The 16869-nt window shown below is 39.4% G+C and overlaps 1 protein-coding gene and 1 long non-coding RNA gene across 2 annotated transcripts in view; one reads left to right on the forward strand and one right to left on the reverse strand.

Annotated features, from left to right (window-relative positions):
* The window catches only part of LOC101746352 (3-phosphoinositide-dependent protein kinase 1), an 89047-nt gene that overhangs the window by 42761 nt on the left and 29417 nt on the right, over positions 1 to 16869 (reverse strand). The gene's annotated exons all lie outside the window — the stretch shown is intronic.
* Positions 4425 to 6392, forward strand: LOC134199713 (uncharacterized). Its single transcript, XR_009974324.1, has 2 exons — positions 4425 to 5232; positions 6066 to 6392. It is a non-coding gene; the product is annotated as an uncharacterized LOC134199713 (long non-coding RNA).

The following is a 16869-nucleotide window of genomic DNA, read 5'->3' on the forward strand; positions in this document are numbered from 1 at the left end:
GACGAGCATACGGCCCACCTGATGGTGAGTGGTTGCCGTCGCCCTATGGACTTCAGCAATGCCAGGGGCAGAGCCAAGCCGCTGCCTACCGCTTAACTATCACCTATTTAACTATCTATCGTATTTAATTATCACCACGCTGTCGTCTAATATAAACGTGTATATTAGACGAGAGATGTATGAACAGCGTGGTGATAGTTAAATACACGAGTGCAAAATTCGCCCATCAGTATAATTACGCACAGTCAATAAATACCTACTGCAGTTTGTTTTTTATTGCTGATATTATTATCATCGATATAGGTTCTTCGAACAAGACGTTGTGCACACGCATACGAAATTTTAGTTAGGTAATTACGAATTTACTTGTCTCAGAGTTCGAGGCTCGGCATATACACAAGTGTAATGCAGTAATCGGGCATATTGATTAGATCAAGGACATTTTAAATCCTTACGATACCGCTCATTACAAGAATATTTTTTTCTGTTTGTATTAATAAATCTTTTAGAATAAAAATGAATGCTTTCTTTGTAACGTTGATGACGTAGACTCTTTTATTAGTTATTATAGCTACTTTGTCCATAAACCCGGAGTCTGATGTGTTCATGCAAATTAATGACAATGTTGTTGTTTTTTCGGTTCGCAAAACATTTCGTGAATCATGAGCAAAGGGGCCGTCGCGGTGCACACAACGGTTATCTGCTTCTAATACATTATTGTGACTCAAGTGGTTTTCCGTGAAAGATTATTTATCTTTGTGTTTTACAAATGTGTATGATTAAAGGCTCAATTTTTATATATCGATCTTTGGAGTCTTACGGTTTTTACAAGTACCGATTTTCCAATAAAGTCTTAGACCTATAATTCATAACATTAAGCTGTCATAATGAAATTTTGATTCGTATCTATAATATTTTAATTATAAAGCTGAAGAGTTTGTTTGTTTGGTTGAACGCGCAAATCTCAGGAACTACTAGTCTGGTTTGAAAAATTCTTTCATATATCTAAATATAACGTCACGCAAGACCAATACGAGCGGAACACTAATAATGTTTCAAAATCGGGTATTTTTTCCTTTTAGGAGCTTCCGCTGCGTGCGCTGCGGAAACGGTTAAAGTTTCGCTAAAATAATGTATAACAGAATTGTTCCCCTTTAAAAGTTCTAAGAAAAATTTCCGCGACAGCATATGTCTATGTTTTAAGGTTGGCCTTTTTTATGCTAAAGAAATTTGTTCTAAAATAAACTATTATTTGTGAAGGTGTTTTATAAAGATAATATTAATTCTTATCTAAATAAACACGTTATTCATTACAAGCAAAGAAATTTGCCTTTTACATCATTTGATTTCAATGAGTATCTTAGAAGATATCGCAGTTTTAAAATAACATTCCAGCAAAATAATGATCAAGAGCTTATTATTGCTATACAAAGCGACGGTCGGCCGGTGCGCAGCGACACAGAATAAGAAGAATAACAAGAAACACCCAAATCACTTCAAGATAGGCTTTGAAAATTGTGGATTTTTCTCGATTTCTCCGGGATCCTATTATCAGATCCGGATCCTGATGATACAGGACCATTCGGGAAGTCTACCCTTTCGAACAAGAAAAAAGAATTATCAGAATCGGTTCAAGCGTTCTCGAGAAATCGGTGAACATACATAGATAAAAAAAAAGAAAAATGGTGGGCAAATTGATAACCTCCTCTTTTGAAGCGTGATTTTGGTACCTTAAATAGCTGCTTAACATTCTATTTATATACAATTCTTCTATTTCTATTCTATTCTATTCTATTCAAAAAAAATTTCACCTTCTACGTAAATGTAGTCGCGGGTAAAATTTAGCGTTATCCTAAAGTAACTATTCCACGCGGACGAAGTCGCGGGAAAAGCTAGTATTTTCTAACCATAGTATAAAAGGTAATATGTTATAACGCGATGCGAACATCGTGCGCCATGGATAATCTTGATTAACCTAGTAATTTTAAAATTAAACTTATCTTCTAGCAATTCCAACTGAAATACGTAAAACAGCTACCATACCATCTCTCTCAAAACAAGAATGTACCACGCCTACAAAATTCTGGATTGTGGAAGTTGAATGTGGAACTTTTATTTATTTTTAATTGATTCGAAATATAAATATTTCTTGTAATTCATTTTGATTACATAGTCCAGGCAGTTTACAGTGGCAGTTCTATTTGGTGAAGCCAGGTAACCGAAACTTCTCTAGAAGGAGCAGGTGAAGTTTCAGCAATCGACCAGATTGAATGGCGTACTTTTTTACCATCGTTGGAAACTATTCAACATACACATTTGCAGAAATTATCTACACTGACATCAAGTATACATCTACACCAAGATATCTTTTGAGTTACCCTTTGCTTAGGACATGATTTTGTTGATTTCAGAGAGTTTATCTTAAAAATGCGATAATTTGCTGCATTTTGCATGCATTTATTTGCTGCTTTGCTTTGCTCTGCATATCAATGCTTTATTCAATTAATAAGCAACAATACAATTTAGGAGAAAAATCATGTTCAAGTTATGCAAAAATTAAAATTAATAACTCACACCTAAGGATGCTGTGCTGGTGAAATGGATCAGCTTCATCTACTATAATTTTCATATATTCGAATTCGTTTCTTTTAAGTTTTTGATAGTCCAGTTCTTTTGACTAACTCGTTAATTGGAGAACTTTCTCATTTCACCAACATCTAACTAAATAATTAATTGCAATGCTGCGAAAGTCACGATATTCCATTTTTTTTTCTTCGATTTTTTCCACGATATTTTTTTTTCTTCTACCTATGTCGGTAGCCTTGAGAGGCTATTTCAGCGTTACTCTAGCGTGTAGGTGAGCTCTCGGGGCTCAAACTGGAGGTGTTGGCAGCACTGGCCCTGGCAAGAGCAGTGCTTCGCAAAATCTACCACCGGATCGGAAACGCGATCCACTGAGAAGATCCGACGAGAAATTCAGTGGGCTGTGTCTATGGGTTAATTTACTCGCCGAGCCCTTCGTCGCAAGCCACGAGGTGACGGGTTCGGCGAGGACGGTGACCGGTGCTTGAGGTACCTAAAAGTACGGTTAATGGATCGGGAGGATCCGTAATGACGTGTTTAGGGCGACGTCGACTGTTTACCATTCGGTCCACAGGATCGGACGTATGTAATTTCCGGCGGCCACGACAAGAGGGTTTTCGTGTCGTGCCGCCTTCTTAAAGTAGCGCATTGATGCCGACAGTATAAACTTACTGATTGAGTCAATCTCCAGGTCATCATGGCGATCCACATTCCTTAAGATCATGACCGGATCATGACCGGGCCTATGCAAGTTTTGTAGAGTGTCACCTTATTACGAAGGGACAATTTACTTCCCTTGCAAATCATCGGATAGAATATTCCATCATGATTCCTTGTTCGTTCGACGATTTCAAATGGCGTCATATCCACACAAGGCTTGATTGTTTTTCAAACGCAATGAAATATTCCGTAGAGCTTTCTTAAGTAAAACCTCTCACAATTTTTATCATTTTAGAGAAACGCATAACAAGTTTTTACTTATAAAACTTGACCTGTAATAACAAAGCAAAACAATATTCAGTGCAGCTATACCAAGCCAATTAAATATAAATACCAATCTTCGAATCCTTCACAGACCAAGAGTGTGTTATGCTTATTGTTGATTAGTAGGTTTGTTAATTCTGTCAATAATATAACATTACAGGTCAACTTAGATGGTTAGGACCTTCATGATAAAATAGCATTTATTATAGATATAATTAGATTTATTTCAAGCTAAGTTATCATAAAGTTATCCGGTGTCAAGCCATTTTAAAATTAGTTTGATTAAAAAACTTTTATGATATGTATATTGTATTTCAGGAAACAAGGTATATCTTGTTATTACATTTCGTAGGAACGGTCAGGTCTATAAATACCATGACGTTGGCGATAGGAGTTAGCGATACAAAGAGAACAGTGATTGAAACGGTATTTATGGCTTGTTGAGCCCTTCAATCCCGAGCTTTTGTCTGATAAGGGGAACGAAAAGTAATGTTTATGTAAACTAATAATTATTAGACTACCAGGAAATACTACTGAACAAATAATCTAAAACCTTATCACGTAAGGCACTCGAAGTTTTTATTTTACGTTGGAGTTCTTCCTTAATTTGATGGCGTCTAATTTTATATTAGATAAAACAACATACCTATTATGTTTTATAATTGTAAAAAAGTCAATGTGTTTTTAATATTTTTAAAAAAAATACTGATCTTCAGAAAAGCTGAACTTATTCAAGATGAAATTCGTGTAGATGACATTTTCATTTTTTATATTCTGTTGCGAGAATTAAATAATAATAATAGAAATATAATAATATATAACTAATATTTGATAATAATTTATCAGAATTAATAAATAATTCAGAACTTTAGAGGAATTGCCAGCATACTTAGATGGCTAGTGTGTATTAATTCTCCAATGAAATTTGTTGTGTTTTGTGGTGGAAAATCTTAACCTAGAGTATCGATTAATGAGTTATAAAAGGAGATTTTACGAATTAATATTGGGAATGAATAAATAAATCGATAATAGATAAATCCAACAGACAGGTTTATCTAAAACATCGTGAAAGTCTTCAAAGTTATGTTTAAAATGATAAAAATTAGACAGTATGTATGTAGTACCAGTTTTTCTGGTACGACAAACATATTTTATAATTCGATAAAGGTGTTTTTCTTAATGATTAATTTATTTATAATGGCTTGAATAAAATAATAGTGGCTTATTAGTATATAAAAGCGAAGTGGCACGAGTAGCGAGAGGGCCGCGCGAGGAGCAACGATATGGCGCCTCTTTCCGAAAGACGTAAATAAGTTCAACGACCCCGACCTTGACGGCGGCGCCGACGCAAATATCATTGTTTCATTTATTTAATAATAATAATTACGCAACTATATCTGCGATAAAATTTCAGGCACGTGTTCCTATATGTTTACTGCGTGTCAGATTTACCTTATCGATATTAAAATTAATATTGGCCTTGTACATGTACTCTAGGAGATACGGCTATTCAAAACGACATTCGTCGACGTCGAAACACTTATGGCTCGATACGTTAGTGTAGATTAGGGCTTAGTCTTAGGGCATGTTAAATCCGACGGCCTTTGGATTTGCCGTCGAAGTTTCGCTGGGTCATCGCCACACCTCACCTTCCGGTTAACACAGGTATTCATAGGTCGATGCTCGGCAGCGACGAGTCCTGGCAGGCGATGCTCGACTTCTGCGAGTCCACCATCTCGCAGAAGGAGGCGGCGGAACGGGAGAGGGAGAGCTCTTCTTCCCTCTCGGCGCCGTGCCGCCGCCGTCGAGCCGGGGTTCGGAGGAGGGCGTTTGTCCAGCTCCAGCCCCTATGAGGAGGCAGTCTCCTCCCGGTGATGGTCACGGGGCGACCTAAGGGGGTTGAGGCTGCGCCGCACGCTACCGTCACTCTAGCGCGCTGGCACCAGGAGGACGGGACGGCGCGTCGGCGGCTGCGGACTGCGATGCGGTCCGCATTTTCGTCGTCGCTGTCGTCGCCGAACATACTGTTGAAGAGCAACCCGGTCGGCGGTGTATCGCGTTCCGACCCGGCAGGCTGGTTCTGGCCCAGCGGGGTATCCTGGAACACCAGCGGCACCGCCCGGGCGGCCTGGTAGGGCCGCCGTACCGCGGAGACCGACGTCGTTGGTCGTCGACTATCGCCTCGACGACCCGTCGGTCGGGCGTCCTCGGGGTGGCGCCGCGTGTCTGGTTGTAGTGTTGACCGCGGGAACCCCCCTACTCTGAACGGGTTCTGACCCCGGACGGAGATCGGACGTCGGGTGTAAGAGTGCAGGGGAGTCGTTTAGTGGGTGGGCCCTAAAATCCTTGGGCCCGCGATCTGCTCTCAACACCTGCAGATCGTTGAGTCTCACATACCCCGCGCGCCCCCTAGGCGCGGGGACCTCGTAGGAGGTTCGGCCCCCGGCCCGAAAAAAAAAAAAAAAAAAAAAAAAAAAAAAAAAAAAAAAAAAAAAAAGGTATTCATAGGTCACGGTTGCTTCGGCGATTACAGAAAGCCTTCGTCGATACCATGAACATTGCAGGGCACAGGTTCGTAGCTGTGAGAAAAAACAGCTGAAAAGCGTAATAGATGTTTTGTTGTTACACAGATTTGTGAGACAGTTCAAGAAGACGAAAAACCGCTATTACCACGTTGAAGGAATTCCTACTCATCGCTTCGTGTACCTCATTGCCGATGTTCGCAGAACGAAGAGACAATATACTAAAGCTAAATCCGCAAACCATTTCAATTTGCAAAATAACTGGTAACAGCGCCTATTGTGGGCAAGTGTGATTTGTTTGTCGAATGTTCCTTCATGTTGGGTAAACCCGCCCGTCGTTCATGATTCAAGGGTTCACATGTATCTCCCGTAAAGATATTAGGCAAGTTTTCAGATGTAATATAGCATAGCAATTATTCGCATGCAATGCAACTGAGATTGGTACCTCATGTTCGAAGGTGGACGGCGACATTTACGTTATGATTACAATGGTTAGAACCATCGCTACTGAGCGTTCGCGAGTTCAAAGGGTTTACATTACACAGGTTAAACTCTATAATAAACACAGAGCTTCTAATATTTCCGAATCTAGTTAATCCGTCTTCAAAAATCTTAAAATGTCATGTATCTATGCGGCGTGACGTGAACGAGAATTGCGTTTACATTTTGTAAACAAACACTTGACTTGAAACAAACAAGTTCAATAGAAGATAAACATGCTGGTAAGAGAAATTTTATCTATTTAATTAGTAGATGTTGTTTTATGTTTAATAATTGGATTCATTATATACTATACAAATGCAAAAGCATTTAATACGTTCTCATGAATGAGTTTACACGCTGATGAATGGTTACTGTGTCAAACGCTAGACCGTGAGTCTGAGAGACAATGGTACGTGGGAACTGAAGTTCGATCCTGCACGGTTCCCACGTGAGCGAAGCCAGCGGTGAGCCTCAACTCAATGCCGCAAGAGCCCCGGAAACCGCCAGATTGTTTACAAACAACCTCCATTGTACCAATGATTGCACCATTCACGTACACTTTCACTACCAGAACGTTGATTCGTGTTTTCTGTTGCCGCTAAGGTCTAACGCGACAGAGCTACACAATTCTCATAGTATTCAAAATGCCTAGAGTTATAGCCGTGTGTGCCTATGTGGTATTTCCCAGGTTTTTTTTATTATCGTATTTTTGAATTTTTTAAGGTAATTGCGCGGACGTATTAATTAAGCGATTATAGGAGCTCGATTATAAACACAATAACATTAATGTTGCCCACCTTCAGGTCCAACACCGAAATCTCAATTGCTGAACCGAAAATTATTACTTCGGCGGTAAAAATGGGCAGGACGTGGTGCGACCTTTCACAAAACTCTCTCTAACAGCAACACTATAAAATACATATGATAATTATTGTGACACTATAAATATTTATACAAATTATGATACTAAAAAGAACATCCAATAATGCGGAAATAGCAATGACCGCCTTACACCGTGGGTCATCAACACCCTCCCATTGGAACTAATAAGAAACGCTTCGTTGAGCACTTGTGAAACGAGGCAAACGACCGATGCGGTTTATGACTACCTACATTATGTATTTAATTACGGTGATCTGTAATGTCTACGATTTTATGCGCTCCAAACGGCATTTTCTAATTAGAAATATGCTAAAGATTCACCTTTCTACAGGTAAATGTATATTACATATATACAAAACTGAATTAAATGTATGTACATTGAAGTTACATATTCGATCTTTAAGCCACGAACTATGAAGTAGTTAAAGATATTAATTAATATGTTTACTGTTTATGTTTTACTGGTGGTAGGACCTATTGAGAGTCCGCGCGGGTAGATACCACCACCCTGCTTATTTCTGCCGCGAAGCAGTAAAGCGTTTCGGTTTGAAGGGTGAGGCAGCCGTTGTAACTATACTTGAGACCTTCGAACTTATATCTCAAGGTGGGTGGCGCATTTACGTTGTAGATGTCTATGGGCTCCAGTAACCACTTAACACCAGGTGGGCTGTGAGCTCGTCCAACCATCTAAGCAATAAACAATAATAATTATATGTTACATGTCAATATCGAAAATAATATAATTATGGATATTTATTATTAGATTATTCACATAAGCGACGACTTAAAAAGTCCCTCATTTTTAACCTAATACATAATAATAGGTAATGAAACTTATCAATAGGATTTCCCCTTATAGCGTTAAATTAGCAAGTTTATCTGTCGGTCTCACCTTTTGTAAAATTATATTTCTACATGAATGTGTTTTATCTAATGGCTTACAATTTATTTTTTGAAGTGCGTACTACTGAATTTTTGTTGCAAAAAAAAAAGAAAATATAATTTGTATTTTTTTTAAATACTTGAATTTATTATAAAGAGAAATCGTGAATGTTATTTCACAGATGAGGAAGATCTCAATGACCATAACAGTATCCGACTATTAATTAGAAGATACGGGTCACCTGCCCTCCTAGATACTCCTACAACTCTTTTCTAAACCGTTCGTAGTAGCAAATATCTTCATGAATTGTATAAGGCCCAAGCTTTTATTTTAAGTACCTTTAGTAAGGCATATTGAAACCTCACATTTATTGAAACCATCTCGTCTATCCCCGCTGCGACTAATGAACTCAAGTATGAAAGTTGGGTCAGTGCTTTTACTAATGCATCAGTATTTATAGATCAAGATGGGTAGCGAAATGCAAATAATGCACATAATTCAGTAGTAGTAATTCGTTTAGTACACAGGAAGTTAACGTTATTTTTTTACATATTATTTATTTCTATCATAATATGTACTAGTGATCCCACAGTAGTCAAATTACGACTATAATTAATTGAAATAAGTATAAACATAATTATAGTTATATTGTCAAACATTATATTCTTATTCCATATTTCTTCAATGCAATCTAATCTATAACCGATTTCGCCAAAACTACACTATAGATAAATAATATTAAAGACAAACAATATTAGTCTATTCCCAAATTTGACCACAGACTTTATACCACTACAATAACAAAAGATTGACAATTGACAATAAACAAAGAGTATATTTATATGTATGTGTTGTGTCAAATACATGTTTTTTTTATTATTTTTTTATTGCCTTTGTAGGCATTCGAGCATACGGCCCACCTGATGGTAAGTGGTCACCGTCGCTCATGGACGTCAGCAATGCCAGGGGCAGAGCCAAGCCGCTGCCTACCATAAAGTACTCTCCGCAAGCCTCGTTTGAAGAAGGACATGTCATGATGGTGCGTGTATGTTTTTTTTATTGATTTAAAGTATTTATTTGACATAATTTAAAAAAAAATAGCATTCTGCACTCCTTCTCTATATTCTCTATAAGTATGTATAATTTCATACTCCTCCGTCCGCGCAATTTTCGTAAAAAGGGTGTACAAAGTTTTTGCTTCGCGTATTAATATATAGATATAGGTATAACGAGTCGGGCGTTCGTTTGTAGTGTTCACTGCGTACACGTCATTAATGTTGTGAGCCTTTGTGCGGCATTTTGCGGTTTGTGTAGAACCGGTATTTCATAATTACCCGCATTTTTATCATGTCCATATTTATGAAAAAGATACAATTGTAATCAAAACAATACACGAAGCAATTAACGAATGACACGAATTTGAAAATATAATTCCATATTTTCAAAATTTAACTCATTTTAATTTAGAATTTATTGCCAATCATATATAAATTACGTTTCAATTAATTGGCCAGTATTGTAAAGCAGCATCTTCATAGGTAATTTTTAACTTTTAATAATATAATTACTGTTTAAAAATTCTAAGACTTATTTTTCTAAAAAGCTTTTTATAATAATTATTTAATAAAATCATATAATGAATAATATAATATAATTTAATATACTTATAATTATTTTCTATATTGTCTACGAGATGGCGCAAAAAAGACACAAAAATGTATTAGAAAATTTATTTTAAATTCCGAATAAAATTCGGATCCACATCTCTTACTGTTTTGGGAAAACAACAGATGCTTGAAAGGGTCTGATCCTTTGAATTTTTTGGTTTAACAAATCAATGTAATTAAAAATAGAATACTGTTCATTGATAATCGTCGATAATATGAAGTCGTCGTGGCCTAAAGGATGACGTCCGGTGCATTCGCATCGAGCGATGCACCGGTGTTCGAATCTCGCTGGCGGGTACCAATTTTTCTAATGAAATACGTACTCAACAAATGTTCACGATTGACTTCCACGGTGAAGGAATAACATCGTGCAGTAAAATCAAAACCGCAAAATTATAATTTGCGTAATTACTGGTGGTAGGACCTCTTGTGAGTCCGCACGGGTAGGTACCACCGCCCCGCCTATTTCTGCCGTGAAGCAGTAATGCGTTTCGGTTTGAAGGGTGGGGCAGCCGTTGTGACTATACTGAGACTTTAAAACTATATCTCAAGGTGTGTGGCGCATTTACGTTGTAGATGTCTATGGGCTCCAGTCACCACTTAACACCAGGTGGGCTGTGAAAAAAAAATAAAAAAAAATCGAATCACTTGAGCTGGACAGATTTGGCTGTTTTTGGTCTTAAAGTGTTCGAAATATTGATAATTGGTATAGGTGTGAAAAATTGGACCCGGTTTAATTCTGAAGCCAGGTTCTGCTGGAGCGATTTAAATTTTTTTTTATCGCTGCAATCGAGTGCAATTCAATTCAACCATTATATCGTGGATGTCCAAAATAATGCCAGATTATTTTAATTAGCAACAGTTATAAATTCTCGAATTCTCTCTAACTATTAACTGTTTGTTTCCCGTTACGGAACGGTGCGAAAATTATAACAGTATTTATCTAATCGAATTTTCGAGAAAAGATAATTGGTTTATATCCAGAGTCAGTCCATCTTGTGAGTTCGCACGGGTAGGTACCGCCACCACCTTGCCAATTTTTGCCGTGAAGCAGTATGCCTTTTGGTTTGAAGGGTGGGACAGCCGTTCTACCTAAAAACTAAGATCTTAGAACTCATATCTCAAAGTGGTTGGCAGCATTTACATTGTAGACGTCTATGGGCTCCTGTAACAACTGGGTGGTAGCTTAACACATACTACTACGACTACCGGCTTTTTTTCCGGGTCAGGGCCAGAACTTCCTGCGAGGTCCCCGCGCCTAGGTAGCGCGCGGGGTATGTGGGACTTGACGATCTGCAGGTGTTCGGAGCAGACCGCGGGCCCAAGGAATTTTAGGGCCCTACCGGCCCAGGCCGCCCGGGTGATGCCACTGGTGTTTCGGGATACCCCGTTGGACCAGAGCCAGCCTGCCGGGTCGGAACGCGATACACCGCCGACCGGGTTGCTCTTCCAGAGTCTTTTCGGCGACGACAGCGACGACGACAACGCGGACCGCCTCGCAGGCCGCAGCCGCCGACACGTCGTGTGACATGTCACACGACGTGTCGGCCACCATCCTCCTGGTGCCAGCGCGCTAGAGTGACGGTAGCGTGCGACGAAGCCTCAACCCCCTCAGGTCGCCCCGTGACCATCACCGGGAGGAGACTGCCTCCTCACAGGGGCCGGAGCTAGATGAACGCACTCCTCCGAGCCCCAGCTCGGCGGCGGCGGCTCGGCGGCGGCGGCACAGCGCCGAGAGGGGAGAAGAGCTCTCCCTCTCCCGTTCCGCCGCCTCCTTCTGCGGTTCTCTTCTCTTCTGAGATAGTAGACTCGCAAAAGTTGAGCATCACTTGCCAGGACTCGTCGCTCCCGAGCATAGTAGCCACGACGTTCGAAAGCGACAAGTCCGGTCCTATACAACTACCGGCTACCTTAACACCAGGTGGGCCGTGAGCTCGTTCACCGATCTAAGCAATTAAATATGAATTTAATATGAATAAGAATTAATCTGTTTCAGTACAAAGCTCATGAATATGTTGATGGCCTCTTTCATGTACCAACTGAAAAGGAAAATGGCCAGTGTATTGTAATACGGTTCCTTTTCACAAAAGCTGGTTTTACAAGGGTTGATAAGTAAAGCCAGGGCACTTTTTGAGTTGGTGATAGCGGTAATTTGAGTACGAAGCGAATCACCGCGCATTTTGATCCACCAAGCAAAAGTGTCAATTTGGAGTAACGGTTAGGGAATGTTCATATATCTTACTTACGAGTACTTTTTTTTACTTTACTGTGAAATAATGAACTTAAGAATTATTATTTTAAATTTTTTTATCACTAAGTATTGAGCTATGGCACTTACATAGCCTCGACATTGCCGGCCATATTTCCTATTAGACCGAACTCTTTAATACGATATGGAGAATTATAAAAGTAATTGAATAAGCCCCAGACACTCAACAAGCTTTTGAATTTACTAATAATACAAAAACAGCAATAGTAGCTCGAGGTGGTTACAATCGGATACCCTTACCAATTATTAAATATAAATATTGTTTTTCTTCCATATGATGCAAAATAATTCATATGACCGTGTCGTAAAAGCCTCTTAATACCTAAAAGGAGTTTAATGGTCAAGTACATTTAACCCTTTGTGGTCCTTAGACTTTTTACAAAAATATTTAACGAGGTCCTAGGTATACACGTTGTGGACTGTGAACCTGGCAGTAAAAAAAAAGATACGTGTGAGTCCAATACGTGTGGACTCTGGACCTCAAAGGGTTAAATGTGTTAAGCATATCACTTTTGGTTACTTTAGTCTTTGTTTGGAGTCACGTTTATTCAAGTACCCGTGGGGTCATGGCCCGTCTAGAGTCTAGACAAAACGATTCACATAATTTACTGCGGTCTAGACGTCTGTATTGGGTACATCGAATTTCCCTCACGTCTTTTTACATTTTAACAAGTAGAAATAGAGCGGAAAATAATAACTCTTTCAATAGCTTATTTTTATTGTGATTCCACTTAAAATAATTCACCACATATTTCTTAGTATTTAAGTACTACTCTACGTAGTTACTTTTAATCATATAAGCTGATGAGTGTAAATTCCATTAAGAATCCATTGTTCATCATCAGGCTGAAAGGGAAGACCAATATTGAAGTTGCGTCAGATAAAATGTTAGTTACCGACAAGAGCCTGCGGTATATCTTCATTACATTGCTTCGTGGCGGGTTTTTAAATAAGCCGAGAATCTGAGAAGACATCGAAGTGTCAAGTTCGCCGTATAAGGTTGAGTATTAACTATGCGACGAGGACCCGGCGGAGCAGGCAGAGCTTTCGCAAAGCAGCACCGCACCATCGTCGCGATAGTACCAGACCTGTCGCTACCGACCGTCATCGCTACGATGCTCTCGGCAGTCACAACTCCTGGCAGGTGATGATCGACTTCTGCGAGTCCACCATCTCGCAAAAGGCGGCAGCACGGGAGAGGGAGAGCTCTTCTACCCTTTTTCCCTTTCGGTGCCGGCCGCCGCAGCAGAATCAGGGGTCACAGGAGGGCGTTCGTTCAGCTCCGGCCCCTGTGAGGAGGCAGTCTTCTCGCTGTGATGGTTACAGGGTCATTTGAGGGGTCGAGGCTACAGTGCACGCTACTGTTACTCTAGCGCGCTGGCACCAGGTCGAGGATAACAAAGCAAACCGCCAATATGGGTGGCTGTAGTAGTGATTATAGTCGTAGTCCTAGTGGAATCCACACAAGTGGGATTGCTATCTGCTTCTCTTATGTTTTTTTAAAAAACAGAAGTCATTTTCCTGCGTAGTGACGGAACGTGTTCTTAAAAATGGATAAAATTGAAGTTCACGCGGTAATAAAATATTTCTGCTATATTATATACGGCGCTGGTAAATCAAGACTTGAGAGCAACATTAGAGGTTCATGCTCCTCCATATTCTACGGTTGCGTATTGTTGTGCTGAGTTCAAGCGACGAAGAGCTTCCAGTAATGACGACCCCCGCAAGGGACGCCGTACATTGGTAGTGTCTGAACAAATTATTGAAAAAGTTGAAAGTTGGCGGATCTTCGTGTTAGTTTGTAATATAGTAAATACATATATATTATTATTTTTTTAAAGGAAGTGTCCATAATACTATACACAACCGTTTGAGTTTGGAAAAAGCGGCAGCGCGTTGGGTGCCCAGAATACTTTCTGACGCGCAGAAACAAGAATTTCATAAATCTGTTTAAGTTTGTTGCAACAAGATCATGATCGATTTTGGGCTCGATTTTTTTCCCTTCCTATTCTAATAACTTCGAGGGGTTATTCTAGAGTCACCGATCTAGTAGATGAGCTCACGGGGCTCAAACCGGGAGTGTTGCTAACACTGGCTCTTGCAAGAGCAGTGCTTCGCAGAATCTACCACCGGACCGGAAACGCGACCCACTGAGAAGATCCGGCGAGAAACTCAGTGGGTTGTGTCTATGGGGTGATTTACTCGTTGAGGCCTTCGTCGCAAAGCGACGGGTTCGGCGAGGCCGGTGACCGGTGCTTGAGGTTCCTAAAAGCACCGTTGATGGATCGGGAGGATCCGTAATGACGTGTTTAGGGCGACGTCGACTGCTTACCATTCGGTCCACCGAATCGGGTACATTGGCTCGATTAATAACTATGTACAAAAAATGGCTTCACCTTTATGACTTGGAAACGAAAAAACAGTCCAAGATTTGAAAGACAACTTTACCTCCATGAAATTTAAGGCGATTTCATCCACCGGTAAGATCATGGGCTGTTTTTTCTGGGACACCCAAGGGGTGGTAATGATCGAATACCTTCATAATAAAGGCAATACTACGCGGAATTTGTACGTAGGGCAAATAACAAAGTTCCGTGTGGAGATACGCGGGCAACGGCGTGGCAAACTGGCAAGTTGTTTTGATTCACCCAGATAACGCCGGGGGCACAAGTCCACAGTTGCGAAAGCTGCCATTCAAGCTGGCTTCGAATGCATGGAACATCCTGCATATTCACCGAACATAGCTCTTAGTGATTTTTAACTATTTCCGCGGTTAAAGGTGTTCCTTTAGGTCCTCTTAGGGGCCACAAATTTGAAGATGATGACACAGTGATCGTCGAGTTTTCTAAGGGATCAGAAAGATGTTTTTTTTAAAGGGAATATTTTACGTTAAAAAATAAAATAGCATTTAAGAAAAGACAATTTCGCATACTCATTATCACTTTTTATTGAACATCCCCAGTACGTCTAATAGGGTCTTACACAAAAGCCGTCTCCTAAAATATTATCAGTTTTTACACCTAGCCAAATACCTATTTCCTGGGTAACATAACATGTCGCAACCAACAACGGAGGGCTGATCGACTTTTTTGATGAGCTGGGGTAGCAGAAGTGAAGTTTTACAAGCTGCGGAAACCAACCTGTAATCTAGTATCAAGTACACATATCTATCTTATTGCCTTCATCGTGCAAACTATCTAAAGGCCGGATTGTGTGACTTCTGTTCGAGATAATATCAGGGAGATCTCTTTAGTGCAATGCCCTAGGTTGTGTTTGTCTTTAGCTTCACCCTGGTTGCTGAGGTTGACGCACTCGCGGCGCGCCGAAGTCACAACGGCATAAGCGTTGAGGCTTGTTTCTCTGATAATAATTTAGACGTCTGTTATCAAGAAAGTTACAAGAGTTGATAAAACAAGATTAAAAAGAAACAGTTTTGTTAACTTTTCCGTTTTTCGGTATAAAAGGTCATAATAATATATGGGCAGATGCAAATATATTTATGCATGTAGAATGTGTCCAGTATACTCAGTACGTTTCAATGTAAAAGTGCGATGATGATCACTTTCGCGGCTATGAAATTACAATGACTTTGTTTCCAAACATCGTAACGAAACTAGTGATGCCGCTGATATTTGATATCCCCTGATCTTTATTATTTGTATTGTATTTGTATCTTTATTTGTTTTTTCTTTCTTCAATCATGAATTAAATAGCATAAAGTAATTATTTATAAGATAGTGTTCACTTAATATTCTATTTTGGGCCATACTGCGGTTAGTCTAGTATTTCGTAACATGATCATTCGTTACCTTATCTATCAATTTGTTGATTATATTTTAACGACTCCCTAATGACAAGCCCACATTCTATGTCATCAATTAGGTATTTCTGCACTTTTATAAATATTTACATTGAAGCATTTCAGAAAATAGTAAACAAAATTTGTTTATTGGTCTGTTCATTTGGACACAGGAATTTCGGTGTGGTTCACTGTCTACAATAAACTTCATAGTCACCATCAAATGGCATCAAATGGATCACCCTTTGCCCCATGGATGCTCATATGATGAGATAGAACAACAGAGAAGAACTATGTCAATAGTATTCCCAGATTTTATCACACAGAGAAGTTCTGAGTATGCCTCGTCTAGTTATATCTTTTAAAATTCATTGTTTGAAGCGTCCTTTTCAAGCATTGTGGAAAAGCGACTGATCGTAACATCTTGAATACCAATTAATCTAGCTGGATTCTTCTTTTGGCATTTATCTCGAAATTATTTTGACTCTAATTATTCATGTAAAAAAAGTAGTAAGGTATCTGTAATCGATTTAGTGAGGTTTTTTTTTTAGTATGAAAAATATCTTCAGCCATATCTACATGACACTTATCGATAACGTGTGTATGTACATATATACATAACAATATATTTTTTATTTTTCGAGTGATGATGGTCCACTTTATGGTAAAATTCTTCATAAGCCTTGGTCGAAAGGTCGAACTTGTCCAATCCAGAGGCGGATACGATCACAACTGAATGTCACCTGGAAACGCATTTTGGGTTCCGTAACAGGTTCAGAGTACTACGTAAAATATTA

This window comes from Bombyx mori, chromosome 11, assembly GCF_030269925.1.
Source record: "Bombyx mori chromosome 11, ASM3026992v2".
Lineage (NCBI taxonomy): Eukaryota > Metazoa > Arthropoda > Insecta > Lepidoptera > Bombycidae > Bombyx > Bombyx mori.